The following is a 15,243-nucleotide window of genomic DNA, read 5'->3' on the forward strand; positions in this document are numbered from 1 at the left end:
GACATGAATCGTTGCACACTTATGCTGTAATTACCCTAATGCATGCTGCTAATTCTATTTCACTGAGAGTTTGCAGCATAGAGGATTCCATGGATGATCCAGCATGCACAGATGGGCGATGCACACAAAGACAAACACAAGTGTCATTTTGTGCTTAAAGAATTACAATAGGTTTTATTTGTATACAATTTTCTTTTTATCTGTGCCAGTGAAAATATGTGCACACATGCTTATTAATACTTAATAAATGCAATATCAGACATCTTTCTATTACTGACCTGCAACCCCTTTACAGAAACTCATTTATCTTTGATCTTAAAAATCTCTAACACTTCCTTTTTTTATGATATCCCCTACTTTTTGATAGATGCATATGGATATTATTTGAATGTATTTATTTAATGTAAATAAATGTAAGAATGGCTTGGACTCTCCTCATCATCTTCATGCTTCATGAGAAAAAGAAGCTCCTTGTGTTTTCCCAACCCAGAGTAACACTGCATGCCTAGGAAAATATAACAGAAAGTACCAAAGTGTCAATATAAAAAAAAAACGAGTAATCATTCCCACAGGAACGAGCATTTTCACCACATTTTGATTAAAGTTAAAAGGGTGTAAAAAGCAGTACGAATGCTTATAATCATTTATTTATTTATAGTGCTTGTTATCTGTTACATTGTCATTTTTCTGTCCACAGTTAAAATGCACAATGTGTCTTAATATACATTTTAAAATAAAAACCACCTAGCTTGTTTGTGGACTTGCTTCTTGACAATCATGCATTTTTTGTGCTTTAAATTATAAGCTTTGATTACGAGCTTCACGATTTAAGCTAAATGTGTTTGCAGGCCAACAGTGGACCCCCCCCCCATGAATGAGCTCTGTGCATTACCGTGTCTTGAATGACAATCGTGCACTGCGCTTGAACTTGACCGGCGGAATTGCCTGGGAAAAGAGGCGCGACTTTGGCCCTTTGCTCCTCTCCTTTATGGGGGGGGGGGCGTTAAGACTGATGTCAGCGCTCATTAGCATAACCTTCAGCCTGCTCCCAATTAAACCAGGAAAGCAGTAAGAGGACCAGTCTGTTTGCACATGGCGGAGAATGAACCAGCATCTCTCTCTCTCTCTCTCTCTGATCATCAGAAGCAGCTGCAATGTAAGTTGCTTTATTCATTTGGAATTGTTTTAAATATACATTATTTAACACATTTCAAAGTTATAATTGCGTTTGAAAATTATGCTGGAATTACTCTACATTTAGTATATTTTTATAGTATTTTTATCATTTTCATCAGCTTTCTGTTCATGAAAGTGAGGCTTGTTGCTGTGGGAATGATGGTGTTCACATGACAGTTTTTCTCTGGCTTCAGCCTGTCTGCCCGAATGTGTAAGACACGCTGCACCTTTGATGTCTTTTTACGAGTGTGGAGGTTTAATTCCAGGTCTACTTGATTTCTTATAGGTAACTGTTCTCCTGAAAGTCTTTGCATTATGCCTATTGATCACTGCTGCTGCGTGAATCTACAGTAGACCTGCTGTGTGTGGTCATGTAAGCCGAGTCTCTTAAGTGCTTCTTACTGACAGATCTACCTTACTCACCTGCTTGTGAAATCTTACAATCTCCTATTATCTTTTGTGGGAATTGGATTTGCAGTGACTATTGAGGTATTATATCATTTGCAAACAATGCATTTGTTGCCAATTTTATACCCTGCCTAGCATAAGGAATTCATTTTTGTTTGTAATGAAAAATGCTCCCATCATGCTGCTTTGTCTGATGAGGCAGCACTCTTTGAATATAGAAAACCAATAGGGCTTTACATTCTTATAAACATATAAACAGATCTATATAATGTTGCTCCATTAAACCACAGAGGAATTCAGAATAGATTTAAGAGAGCTCAGAGACTTTGAGACACCCGCTGTTGCTGCTCTCAATATGCATTTCGAAGTGGTATTACTGACAAATATACGCTTTTAATGTTAGTTGTCACAAGGATTTCCTTTATACATGTTAAAAGTCAATAGCAGAATAATACACATGTTGAATTGACCTAAAAAGCACACCATTTCTAGTGTTCACTTCTTAGATTTGATTAAAATCCTTTGTAATACCACCACCACAACAGCCTCATAACAAAAATAATAATGTATTACAATCAGCAGCTAGTTGCTAATTGATGGGCATGACATTGGGAAGGACAAACACTTGCTCCCTGTTGGTCTTCATGTGTGACCTCTGACTCCTTTATGTCCCTGTGTCAGGTCAAGCCTCTTTGAAGAGCGGCCATTACAATTCCCAGAAGTGGCCACTTGAATTGGCCGGTTATTAACAAGTGAACCCAAAAGGGCTCGGTGTGGTCACGCATGGTCACATGACAGTCATACAAGTTTGACAGAAATTAATGAATTTATGATGGAGACATGTTTGAACTGGGAGAATTAGGATTTGATTTTTTCTGCCTGAAGTGTTCTGAATGTGTGTGTAAAATGTGACAGTATCAATTCATTTATTTCAATACTGACAGGCTATACTGGATTATGTGCTTGAAAATAAAATCTTGAAAGTGTTCTCAGCAAATGATAATTATTTTAAGAAGTTAATTACTTAAGAATATATATCTTTATTTTTTCATTTTATTACATTTCTGTAATGAAAATGCCAATAAATACACCAAACATAAGAGAGACCTGCTTACTGAATAAATATATGGGCATTCATTTATTAAATACATCTTTATTTAAAAAATGAAATGGGGAGAAAACTATTTCACTATAGCTTTATACAAATAAAAAGCGAAAATCAAAGGGCAGAAATATAAAGGTAATTCAGAAGTTAATGAACATCAATGTGCTTCATTCACTAAGTGCCTATTTGCGCTGAATTTCGCTTTGATCGTTTGGCTCCGTGTATTTGCCTGCTCGTTTTACTGACTCTAAAGACTCAAATATAATACTTAAACATTGAAAATGACATTTTAAAAAAATTATGTAATTTATACAGAACATTGTATTCGTGCCTTCTTTGTATAACAGTCCTCTGAAGTCATGTAAGCACATGTATGTCTGTTGCTGCCCAAATGATTTTTTCTGTTTCGCTTACATTTCAGCCTAAATACAATATTAAAAACAATACCTATTTATGTATTAAGCCAATTAATTCCAGACATTTCCAGAAGAATAATAGGCTGAATTAAAAGACTGAAACCCAGATAACAGCCTATTAGGATAATAATTCGCATTTATTTTCAGTAACTCAAATAACAAGATGTATTTATGATAATATTGATGATTTAAAAGATCTAAAATCACAACGACATAATTCCCTTTTTAAAATGTAATTGAAATCTGTGTAAACCCTTATTGTTTTAGAGCATTTTATAAAGTCCTTCATTTTGTGCCATTACTTAAATAAATATAAATCTATCACCTGCTAGAGCAATGTAAACAAAATACTCTATACACTAAAACTCAAACAGAACAAGACCTCCGAAGCTTTGTTTTCATAATTTACCATCTCTTTAATTAATATTCATTTTAAATATGACTTTACAGTTCTGAAAGAGGTGATGGCCTATTGTGTTAACCAAAATGTTAACTAGATCACACACTGTTGAATAAATGTACGTTTCCAGGTCGTTTGTTAAACGAGAATCACATTTTCGAGCTAAGGTTTCCATTTGTATTTCGTTTGTTCTTCTGCACCATCACGTGGACCCACTGGGTCATTATTCGTTAATATTCACGTATTTTGGGGCCTTAATAACGAATAAATAATTATCTTTACACGCCCAACATTCCACTTATTTTCGTTTTAGATTTTTTATTTATTTAGATTTTTTTTTTGTGGACACATTTCGAAAAGGCCTTTCACTTCCTGCATCAAATAAAATATCACTCTGTCTGCCAATGTAGAGATGTCTCACATATTTTTACTGCATCAATTTAGATGATATGTTGTAATTATATCGTTGCTAAAATCGTTTCTCGTTTTTTTAAATGTTTTAACGTGTTGTGGATTTAGGCCAGTCAGACCTGACCAGGCCCGAGCTGCAGTACTGCTTTCAGCCAATAGATGTCCCTGTTTAGCTCATATTGACTCGATATTCACTGACATGTTGGATTATGAGTATTGTCTATAGTTTCTGAGATGTGAAGATTCTAGAGGACTCTGAATATCTGGTTGTTAATTCCCATGATGAGATGTGTACAGTGCTTCAGGAACGTTTTGTCAGCCCAGCTCACTCAACCTCCCTATGCTGAATGTTTGAATTGTGCAGGCCTTATGAGACATACCGTCCAGTTAGGTTGTACAAAAAATAAATCCTTACATGAGTGCATGAAATAGGATACAATTGCCTTTATTTAAAGGGCTCAAAGCTGGTTGGCCATTTATCTGTCTAGCTAACTACACCTTTTTAACTTATAGAAAATACGATAGAACAGAAAAAAAAGCCAATGTAGGTAGCCAATATAAAAACACATGTATCAAAATATACCTTAAGCTTAATTTAATGTCGTAATTAATTATGTGAATATGAACATGCTGCTGCACTACCCACAACCCTTGTTTGTGAATGTGGTCCAACATTTTGTCTTCGTAACGTTGAGCTAAAAACGCGTCCTATATGCTAATATTTTACAATAATTTATGCACCAAAAAAGGTTTTTTGGGTTACGCGTGTAATGGAAATAATTCTAACGTTTTGTAATGTTCTATAGTTTCCATACAATTATGACTTCTGCTAAAGATGCTAGAGAGAGACACACACACACACACACACACACACACACACACACACACACACACACACACACACACACACACACACACACATACACACACGCACACGCACACACATTTCACAAGCGATTACAAAAAATACTCAAGCATTTTTTCATTTAATTTATTGCCAATACGTTTTTTAAATTTATTTCTCCTTAAATATAATGCATTACAGATAGGCTATGCCTATAAATGCCACCATGCCATAGACAGTAAAGTAGACCTATAACACAAATCAGCCTTGTTAAGACCCCACAAACGATCCTCCACCGTGGACCCCTCACACAGGCACATTGGATAACCTTTGGAATAACATATCCATGACACTGACGTCATCGCGTAAAAATTACGTTAATTTCAAGGGCTAGATTTGTTGCACGCAGTGTTGAGTCTAACTGTTAGTTTAACTGGCTTAATTCACTAACCCTGCTTATGATTAGCATGTGGCACATGAATGTCCACCAGGCGCTCCCTTACGCACAGAAAGGAAGGAAACGTCGCTCCACGTAAAAGCAACGTGACCCGCAGGAGTCCGGGAAAGCATCTGCTTCTCCTGGCGCTGCTGCGGCAACAGCACCACACACTCCGCTGCTGCTGCGCTTTGATCGTGCCCATCTCTGGCAAATCGTTTCTCTTTTACGCATTTTTCCTGCAGCCTGCCAAGAAACGTAAGGACATCACTCCGTTTAAACCAGTCGTTTCTACTGGGTTAAGGCTCGTATTGGCTCGGTATTCCTGTAAGCTGTTGACTCAGGTGTTTCAGTCAAGCAAGGTGCAGGTTTGGAGATCATTGCCTGCTTCTCTTGCCAAAAACGGACTCTGTCCGGTGCCTTCAGGATGTGCAGCTCGGGGACAGGGCGAGAATGGAGTGTGCTGATGATAAAAAAAAGTGGAGGTACTTCTATACATTTGGGATCACACCCTCTACTGAGCTGATGTGATCTGCTTTTACATCACGTGGCATCGATGTAAAACCTTTTTCATGCATTCCTGCCTACCCCCATACAATCAAAAATTAGGTTCTGTCGTATCAGTCTGCTAAAAGTCCTCAGTGGTGTCTCCCCCCCTTCATGCACCGACGTGCTGCCACAGACGCTGCAGCCGCGAGCTGCACGTCGCTCAGCACGCCTATCAAATGCTTCCAAAACCATGCCGGGTGCCACTGAAGAGGGAGACCCGTCATTCAAACAGAACAATGGACACCAGTTCACAATGGTCAATGCATAAGCGGTGCAAAATGCGTTTGAGTTTCTCTGCACGTCGTCCATAGCAGTTTGTGTGTGTGTGTGTGTGTGTGTGTGTGTGTGTGTGTGTGTGTGTGTGTGTGTGTGTGTGTGTGTGTGTGAGAGAGAGAGAGAGAGAGAGAGAGAGAGAGAGAGAGAGAGAGAGAGAGAGAGAGAGAGAGAGAGAGAGAGGAGGGGACCTGCGACGCAGCAGCTCCGCGCACACTGTCATCCGAGGCTGTGAGGAGATGTTGGGATGCGGAGAGGATGCTGGCAGCAGTATCGCCTCGGCCTCGGTTGGTGTCTGGTTACTGAATTAAAAGTAATGCCAGTGTTTAAATAACAAAATCCTTTCTGAAGGTTTACATTGAATGCAGCGTTTGAGTTTCTCTGGAATCCTGGCTCTTATGGTTTGGTTACAGCTGAGAGGTGATAGAAACTTGCGTCAAAAATACAGAATGGACTTGAACCGGAGTTGCGGGATTTATTCAAAGTTCGTGCCTTGTGAGTATGATTTCTGAATGTTTTATGTGTGGATGTTTAACCTTGAGGCTATGAGATATGTGGATGATTGGCAAGTGACCAAATATTATACCAATGTTAAATTATAATTATCGAAATATGTCAATAATAACCCAAAATAATGTTTAACAATATGACATTTCATTGACATTATGATAAAACCGTAAACTGCACTTTGATAAATAGTGCAGCCTGGAGTGGTGAGTGGCAGCAGGCTGCTCCATCCCATATTAGCGGGAGCCTCCATTGAGCGGTGATGAGGGGGCTGAGTGGCCCCTGAGCTGGCGTTTATAAAGCAAACAGTTGTGTGATTGTTAGCAGAGCCTGGGAAAATGTCCCCTTGGCTGGGAGGTGGAGGGACTTGACGCCAGAGCCTCTTGTTAAGAAGACTTGTGTGCTCCCAGACAGCATTGTGATGCTAATGAGCACCAGCACGTTGTTGAACTTGATGTTGACTTTTTTTCTTTCTTTCTTTTGGGCGTTTTCTTCTTCTTCTTCTTTCTTTCTTTTTTTTTTTTTTGGGTCACTTGTTTGTGGGAAAATCTTCTCCGGAGCTACAGTGTGAAATTTATGAATCAGGCCTTTGCAGTTGAGTACAATAGAGAGGCATTATATTCTTGGAACACACATTTTTATTCGGTTTCAGGTGTTTAATGTGTAGTGTTAAAGTTTAGTACGTCAAACCCCTTTAAAGAGAGTAAGAAAAAAAACGTAGGATTTTTTTACAGGGTTGATATTTTCAAGGGAAGAGGTATTTCTTCCCACAAAACTAGCAAAGCAAAATGAATGGTTAAGTCATAATAATTCAAGTTAAAATACCTGATATTTACTTAATATCAGGTTTCAATCAGGTAAATAATGGTATTCTTTTTTATCTTAAGATGTTTAAGTAGTCTTTAAACCTATAGGCAAAATAAATCCATCAAATTAATATAACATTAAAAAAAATATTAAATGTCACTCTTTCTTTCTTTCTTTCTTTCTTTCTTTACAGTGCAACAGGTGAAGGCCTATTGTACACTGAATTGACAGAACTAAGCTATTAGCCCCCTATATATATATCATTTTGAACACATAATTTCACTGGCCAAATAAAAAATGTAACAGTCGTGCAATATTCATTCTAATAAACGAGATTTAATTGAAATGATAAGACAGTACACACAGTTTGCCTATGAAGATCAATAATATATTTAAGCATCTTATATTAACATTCCAACTTATATCATCAGACATAAAATTCGCCCAAAAAAAGTATAATATTTAGATATAATATTTTATTTCAAATCGAGTGTACTCTTCTGGTCTAAAATTAAATAAAAAATAGATTTGATTTCTTATGATTAGCAGATTTAGACGATACTTCTTGGTCTCATTTATTTAATTATTTCATTTAAAAAGAGCTAAAACGGAAATGTATCAATGTACACGAACTGTTCAGTTGAATGCTAAGGTGTGACTCGCATCAGAATATGACCATTATTATACGTTTTAATAAGGTAACTTTAATTTCTAAATACATTTTCTTACATTTCATTAAACACCAAATAGGTTTAACCTTGCCTGAACAGACTCAAATTGTTTAAGTGTTTTTCTTTTCACCCTTCCATTTTTAAACAGCGCCGTGAATTTATTACATTCGTTTCAGCACCAAGGACAGAGACTGTATTTTTAACTTAGAGGTGCTGAACTCCACTCTATAGTTTTCTTTAATACAACGCCCTAAAACATTTTAATTCAAGCCTTTTTTACCGAACATATTTGAGACACTGCTTTGCATCTTTTTTTTCTTCTTTCAGATTTAATTTTGAGGTTGTGCTCAGGGCAGAAACAAAAATCGAAATAAAAATATATCCTTTCTTTTACACACAACGACGTTACATTTTTTTTTTTTTTCTAATACAAATCTGGGCAAGCAAGATGTGCATAGACTGCAATAGAATACAATGGAATAGAATGGAATGGAATAGAATGTAATGGAAAATAATGGGATACAATAGAACGGAATATATTATAATTTAATAGAATGGAATGTTGAGCTCGTCGTCACTGCACTGTGCCGTGGGCCTAGCCTGTGACCGGAAGTGACGCAGTCAGGGGGCGTGTGCACATGAATTCACGTGAGGCTGATGAAAGGCGGAGCGGAGAGTCAATCAGGCTAATGTACAGTAAAATCAAGGCAGAGCAAAGTAGTACACACACACACACACACACACACACACACACACACACACACACACACACACACACACACACACACACACACACACAAACTCTTTAACTTTTGGTCTTTAGAATGATCTCATATTTTTAATTATTCACTTAATTTAAACATATATGTTTCGAATAATTATTATTTCCACTTAATCCAACCCGTGTTTTGTACAAAACCAAAAATGGTTAATACCTACAAAGTTATTGTCAGGCTGTTTAAATGGAAGTTGAGATAATAAAAAATAAATAAATTCTTCTTAAAAAATTCTTAAATATTACTTACCAAAATTAATTACCAAATAATGATTAATGAGAATGTTGTTGTTTTTTCGAAAATATGAAAAATATTTACCAAATAAGTGAAGAAAACATGCAGCTTGAAGAATCCATGATAATTTCCCAAAATGTCCCTGTATCTTTCCTGAAATATTTCGCATAGGAGCAGGCCTAAAGAAAACTGTCTTATTAATATTCAAATTAAAACACAGGTCAAACACAAACATCAAAGACTGCAATTACCATTAAAATATATACAATTATCATTATATAGCATTTAGAAGTGAACTGTGTGCCCTTGACGTTTCTAAATAAATTCATAATTTTGAATATATGTTTTTATTACATTGAGAATGGTAAAGGGCAAAGGCTATACGCTAACACATGGAGTCCCATTAGAAATATAGCAGCAAAGTCTGGGATGTGTTCCAAATGGATAGTGAGAGGAATGCTTCAGCTATTTGCATATGGTTCATCAGACTAGCTGAAATTGCTCATTGAAACATAAAAGTGGCGTCTAAAATGATGGTGATTTGTATTATAATTTCAAATTTAAATTAAATTGTAATTCAAACTGTCATTCTTTAGCATTGTAGTGCTCTGTCCTGTAACCTGCAGGTTGCTCAGTACTTATGACTCACTGCTGGCTCAGTGTTTCTTTTATGGGAACAAACGTGGTGTCCTTATTTACACAGACAGGCTGTGAGACGGATGGTATAGCCTACATTGCCCACACCTTAAACATGGCCACTTTTGCCATGTATTGCCCAAAGCCTGTCAGGTGACTTTGCAAGTGTTGAACTCTGTATATTTTATTCAGGACAATATATGAATGTTGTCTCGATAATTTGAAAATGGCTACTGCGTGTACTGCACACGTTTGGTTGTGAATTCACCATGCATTCTCTAAGTGGATGTATTGGATCATATTTTAAATTATTCCTCACTTTTTTGGGATGCTCTTGAGGCCCACTCAATTTCTTTTTGGAGGGCTTCTAGGACCCCATATCGAGATCCAATTATAATCTCTGCTAACAATAGTGAATACCTTTATTAGTATTCTGGAGCCTGTAGCATGATGTCAACGCGTTTTAGTGAAACTAGACTATCCAATTTCTACCTTATGCTTACTCCCCTTGTCGTTTACGTCCACCCCATAGCTCTGTTGCTCACCCAAGTGTGTGCCAATGAGCATGCCTAATTCTGTGGACACCGCGCGTCTCCCCTGGCAGTCTGACCCCGGGCCCCCCGGGCGGCCCTCCGCCTCCTGCGCCCCTCTTCTGACACTTCGATAGCCGAGGCGTTCTCTCCTCACTCTCATTTCCCCTTCCTCGGGCCATGCTGCAGTGTTTTTGACGGCTAAGAATGGATGTTACTACCCAATTCTTCCTATGAGGATTCATATTCATACACCGATGGTGGTGCTGTGCGTAAAATGTGCTTTGTTTTCTCGCATGTGCCGGCATCCCACATGGCCAAATAGGGAGCATTACGGCTGAACAGAGCCGGGGAGATATGCTCCCGTCCCGGATCGAGTGTTGAAGAATATATCGGCCGCTTGTGAATTTTTCAAATCATTTTTAAAATTATTTAATAACGAAGCATCATGACTGTCCGATTGACGAAACTGCCGTTTCAAATAGACTGAATATGTGAGTATGCTGTGGTTATTCTAAATGCAAGGTATGCTTTTTCAGATAGACAGCTTCAGTAACATTCAAAACATGTTTTAATGAAGGGAAAGTGTAGTTTAAACTTAAGACTTGTGGAAAAAGTATTTTATCCTCTCGTTTGACCATTATTATATACGATGTGTATTTTTCTGAATTTAAATTTTGATTTTAAACGCTTAGCAGTAGAGCTGTTTTAAAGATGCATATTTATAGAGCATTATTTGGTGATTGCAAAATAATAAAGGCAAGTTTGTCAAGATGTAACATGTAATGAACTAATCCATAGTACAGTGACTTTCAGTCAGCCTGGACTTGTTCATGTTGACATTTAGCTGGATCCCCCTCTACTGTAAGCTATATAGGCCTACTGTATGTCTTTATAGTTTGTCATGCTTTCTAACAATTCGTGGATTAATCCACTCAACGCGGAAACGATGGTCTATGCTCTGAAATGGGTCGATGTGAGCTGGCATTTAAAACAACAATAAGGTTGTTTGTGAGGGCCATAGTGTGATATTTTATGGAGACAGTTGAAGTAACACTGTCTCCTAAGAGGTGTATGAGTGTATAATCCCCAAAAGCTCAAACTGGACATGCTATGGTATAGTTAGTGGGAAAATGTACGCTATATTGAGGTTATTAGTGGCATGAAGCCTTTCCTGTTACGCATGTTCATGGATGACAGGAAAATATGTCACCCTCCTCCTGCAGTTGCATGACTTCACCCTGCAGATGCTTTCCAGGTTTGTAGTGGATGAAGATCACCTATGGTTTTAAATAATGGAAATTAGTATCTAAGATTGTAGTGTAACCATGAGAAGGATTTACGTTTGTTGAAAATTATACAACTGATGGTGATGTAGGTTATGGTCATAGTCTTTGCTATCCCAAAGCAGTCTGGGACATCGTTTTTAATCAAATCTAACATTACGCGTAATAATAAAACCGGGTACCTATAACCTGTTTGTGCATGCGCGCAGTAATGTGTGTGTTAGAGATAGAGAGACAGAGCGACCGGGAGAGCAGCAGAAGAGGGAGAAGGGGGGAGAGAGAGGCATACAGGCGGGTTGCAATGGCTCCATGTGACCACAACACAAGCAGCTCCGGCGGCGGCGGTTCCTTTAAGAGACGTGGGTTAGTTTTTCTCTTTGGTTATCTAGCTGTATGAGTTATGTAATATCATAAAGCTAGAGAACCGAATGTACAAACTAATTCTGCATTCATCACGACGGAACCGGGACCAATGGCGGGGGGGCTGCTGGCGGAGCGGATGGATGGATGCAGCCCTCACGAAGAGACTGGAAGCCCGCGGCAGCGTCCGTGCATTGCACCGAGAAACGCCTCCTGCTTCCCTGGACGTGAAGCGGTGCGGAGGAGAACGAAGCCATACACAAACGGATTATTGTCGTTTTTATTTCTCTCGCGGGGGATGCATGGAGTGACAGTAGTTAGCAACCGGAGACATGCTCCATTCATAGAGTGAGGATGAGGAGGAGGAGGAAGGCGATTCGGCAGTGGTGCTTTTGCTGTTGCTCTTACCGGAACACACATTTAGTCACAAAATAGCAGTTAAACTAGCATGTTTTAGATGTGTTTTTGTGTAGTTAGTTGGATGCTGATAGCCAGGAGGGGAGATGAACACGGTTTGTAGCTGGGAAAGCACCTGATTGGATGAATCCTGGGAGTCACGTGTTCCACCAGTAGCCCCCATATCTCATTGCTGCATGCTGGACTAGCTTTGTAGTATCATGGAAAAATAGTTTTAACAATCAGCACTAATGCACTTGTTTGTGTTAGCAAGCTGCTGTGCCTCTGCAAATTCATGTTTAATTTGTCTCCAAAAAGTTGATGTGGGGAGCTTTACTGCGACATGCCAGAGAGGATTGTAGGCTATGATGCATTTACTGTGCCACTGATGGATGCCAGGAGAAATAATCCCTCTATCAGGTGCATTCCCTGAGCTTAGTATGTGTGGTGCTTTACAGCAGGTACAGCAAAGATCAGGAGAATGAGTAGGTCATCAAAGTAATGTGTCACAGGTTATGAGGTGGAGAGGAGGACAATATTGGGATTCAGGTTTGTCAACGGGATCATCTTATATCCCAGGACTTAGCTTGATTGATGCGCTTATTAACAGCAATTTTCAGGTCTCATGCACAAAACCAGAGAACAATGTGTCACATTGCTAAGGAAGAGGCCTGCGGGATGTCAGAGCAACATAATGTACACTTTTTTTTAAAGAAATGCATTGCTAGCTTGGCTACAATTGCTGATAAAAAGTTTTTTGTAGATATAGTTTATTCCCACAGGATGAAAATAACATTTTGTAGGTTACAAATTAGATGCTGACATGTATTCACTCTCATCAACAATATCCGTACCTGATCAGGGAATTGTACTATGTTAACACACACACTAACACATATCACCAATTTATATATTTTGATTGCTGAAGTACAGTAGCATGCCAAGCAGGGATTTTGGAGGAAGTGTTAGAGGATGACAAGGTCTTTCTGTTTTAAAATGCTGTTTGGGCTGCACATCCTCTTTTTTCTTTCCTCACTCCATCCGAGTCAGAGAGGAGCTCCTGTCTGGTTCCAGCACTGCCTGAGTGATAGGTTGCACTCTGAAGTGGAGCCTGTTGAATTTTAAACAAGCCAATCCTGTGTTAGCTGCTAACAGCTACAGAGCTGATCTGCGTGGTGGCAGTGCTCTGCATGGTGGAGAATTTGTGAGTGTGTAGCAGCACAGAGCATGGTGTTTCTTAGGCCCCAGCTTACTGCGTCACAGAGCAGCGCAGGTGGAGAAGGAGCTAGCATGAACCGAACAAGGAAATGCTTTCTCTGGCTTTTGTGGCAACATGCTATACTGCTGTATGTGTTAATCCACACTGAATATATCCCAATGTTGTGAGTGATGTGTAACAATAAGCTACAAACTTAATTTGTTTCCTGTTGTAATTATGATATTAATAGGGCATTGCAAATTAATGTTTTCATCAAGGAAACACTGCAGGAGTGTCAGGATACCCGTGTCTCAATTTGAATGTGACAGGAACCAGTAAATTATCATGTCCCATTGAGACCCTAATACACAAAATTAACAGTTGTATAGTCTCAGTTACCCATATGGCCTGTGAACGGCAGTAATTCTGGTGCAGCAGAGACCTGATTTAAGGATATCCTTGTTCAGAATTTGCCATATATTTTGCAAATGCGTTTCCCCTTTGTCCTTTTGAGGGTTAATTGCAATATTCAGCAAAAGCATTAATAATACGGCATGGTTCCATTTGATTTGACAATGGCGTTTTGTGCTATAACTTACACCAACCGCCACGCCAACAGCTCCACCCTCCCAGCTTTGGCCCAGTTGCAGTATAAATTAATGCATTGCTGAGGGGTAATAAATGGAGGAGATGGGGAGGGCCCTTTGAGATTGAAATGCAGTCTGAGAGGCAGGCTAGACGTTGGTTTTCCCACATTAATATGTGTCTGTCTGGGCCCTCTCCACCATCAGGAGGAGGCCCTCCACACCAGATGGAGCCCAGTCTAGTCTACGTCTAGCCCACCAACACCTGCCATAAGGCTGCATTGCACTCCCCATTGTCTTGCACAGTGATTTAAACGTCTATCAGTAATTTCATTATTTCACCAGCCTGGATTTATGTGTGCTTTAACAAAGGAGGAATTAAAAAAATAAATAGATAAAATAAAAAAAGGTCATGGCTGGAGAGAATAGCGTTGAAAATGTTGTAGAAGAATGAGGTGAGAAGAGCAGAGAGTGTTTATGCATGCATGCCGTGCATTTCTAACCAACCTGTCATGTCTGTAGCCTTTCCTGCTGAAGCGTAGATATGTCAGGGTGCCCCCCCTTCTCTCTTTTCCCTTCTCTTCTCTTTCTCTGCACTGTATTGATAACGTTGAATATTTTCATGTCCTGGTTTTGGTTGTTGCATAGGGGTGAGTGTTGTTTGTGACAGAAATGTGGGAACAAAGCAGCCTGCCTGTACTCTGTCCAATGCGCAGCTGAGCCATTGTTTTAGGTTTACAGCTCGGTGCATTTCCAAGCCCCCATCCTATAGATGTTATATTGTGTGTGTCACACCTGGCAACTAGATTGCAGAGCTGTGTTTATGTGTGTGTGTATGCGTGTGTGTATGAGTTTGTGCACATGTTTTTGTACAGTTGCACATGTGCTTCTTTGGATGTGCTTCTTTACATGTGTTCAAGCGGGCTCCTACTGCGCCTGATTTGATATATTGTCAAATATAGAATTTGTCTTTTTAAATAAGGTGAAATCCCTTTTGATTTTCAACCGACTGCAGGACTGTGATTGAGTATGTGTGTATTTTAGTAAAATCTGCTTCTCTAAATTACGTATTTAAATTTGAAAAACAATACGTCCTTAAATGCATTTTCATTTGGTTTTATTTATTTGAGTGTTACATTTTACTTCAAAAAATATGTTTTACATTTATTATTCAAACTGTATACACTTGACTGGTATTATAATAATAATAATAATGATTGTTGTTATTATTATTAATAGC

The 15,243-nt window shown here is 38.8% G+C and overlaps 1 long non-coding RNA gene across 2 annotated transcripts in view; it reads left to right on the forward strand.

The window, feature by feature from the left end:
* Positions 1-1,084: 1,084 nt before the first annotated feature.
* LOC104950601 (uncharacterized) overlaps positions 1,085-15,243 on the forward strand; it is a 42,448-nt gene continuing 28,289 nt past the window's right edge. Inside the window, exon 1 of one of the 2 annotated variants that reach the window (XR_798938.1) lies at positions 1,085-1,156. This is a non-coding gene — a long non-coding RNA (uncharacterized lncRNA). Of the gene's footprint in view, positions 1,157-6,210; positions 6,514-15,243 lie in introns of those variants that run through there. The other variant, XR_798937.1, reaches the window with a different exon arrangement.

The sequence above is a fragment of the Notothenia coriiceps genome, unplaced genomic scaffold (assembly GCF_000735185.1).
Source record: "Notothenia coriiceps isolate Sejong01 unplaced genomic scaffold, NC01 NC01_scaffold00017853, whole genome shotgun sequence".
Taxonomy (NCBI): domain Eukaryota; kingdom Metazoa; phylum Chordata; class Actinopteri; order Perciformes; family Nototheniidae; genus Notothenia; species Notothenia coriiceps.